A 1,523-nucleotide genomic window follows, 5' to 3' on the forward strand; every position below is an offset into this window, starting at 1 on the left:
CGTAATTCCACTGTAGGCGTTTGTCACCTATATCGAACAATACTAGTTCTGTTTTTGGTGACATATTTTGCCCTACTCTGTTTGATCTCTAGAGTAGGGCAAAATATGTCACCAAAAACAGAACTAGTATTGTTCGATATAGGTGACAAACGCCTACAGTGGAATTACGATCTTCCTTACCGGTTTCGAACCTCTGGACATACAATCAGCGTCCATAGCCTAGTGGTTAGGGTGTCCGCGTACAGAGCGGGAGGCCCGTGGTTCGAATCCCGGTGGAGGCTGAAAGTTTTTTCACTGTTTTTTCACTGTTTTTCCAACTCATTACGATTTTCATATATATATATATATATATATATGATCTTGGAGATCAGCCCTAGTAGATTTAACCTTGTTTTGACGAATATAGTTGTTTTGATTCACTGATTTCGGTCAACTGGAGTCGAGTACGACGTTGCAACCAAATCGTGAGTGTTCGAGGGAACCGCTCTAACAGACCACGCCCACAGTACATGAGACACTTGACAGCAAAATAAAGATATCGTAGATCAATGATGAAAAAATGAAATGGTGAAAATTTCATTCACAACTCGTAACCGATTTGTAATGAATGTGTTAACGACAAGGGCGGCGGAAGCACTTTTAATCTGGGGGGCACCAGAAATTCGATTGGACCGATGCAGCCGATATTTAGTACCCTTTATAACTCTTATTGTATTATCTTATTTGCGTATACACATCACTCCATCAACCCCCCCCCCCCCCCCAAGGAAACAATGCATACTAGCTCTGCAATATCCAATGTGAAAATTGGGAAACAAGGGAAAAGTTTTCTTTCGAGACAAAATGAGGTGAAATCATTATAAAGTCCTGCACACGCGATCGATACATGCATGAAAGCAAATGAAATATGTCAAAATACGAAAGGATGGGGTATTATTATTGTAACGACTTTCCCAATAAATATAACCAATATGGAAGGGTAATAACACGGCGAATGATATATGTTATTGGCATGCGATGTAATAACCGACGCATGCCTATATGATATGCACATTAACATGTTGAACTCTAAATCAAAATCTAAATATAAAACTTCCCGAAATATTTCAATCGACGTGGGTTTCACTTTGTAAACTCTTTTTTATTTAGAAATTTTTATGTAGAAAAAGGGCACATTTTTAACCTGAGGAAAAAAGTGGGGGGGGGGGGCACGTGCCCCCTGTGGCCCCCGGTTCCGCCGCCCTTGATTAACAAGGATAGTTGGGTTCCAGAGGGAACTTTAAACTGGACATACCCTATAGGAGTAAAATAACACCTCAGTACACGGTGGCATTTTATACACCTCACATATATCAATATGAAACAATTGAGCAAAATGATCGGTGCTTCAAACAACAAAAATTTGTAAACGTAAAGGGCCTGCAAATCGATTGCCGTCGAATCTTTTACGAGCGAGCAGATTCCTGCATACGGACTAAGTGTTTCATACATTTGGGGCGTGGTTTTGTAAATTTCGTCAGCAT

This window comes from Apostichopus japonicus, chromosome 23 (genome assembly GCF_037975245.1).
Source record: "Apostichopus japonicus isolate 1M-3 chromosome 23, ASM3797524v1, whole genome shotgun sequence".
In the NCBI taxonomy this organism is placed as follows: Eukaryota; Metazoa; Echinodermata; class Holothuroidea; order Aspidochirotida; family Stichopodidae; genus Apostichopus; species Apostichopus japonicus.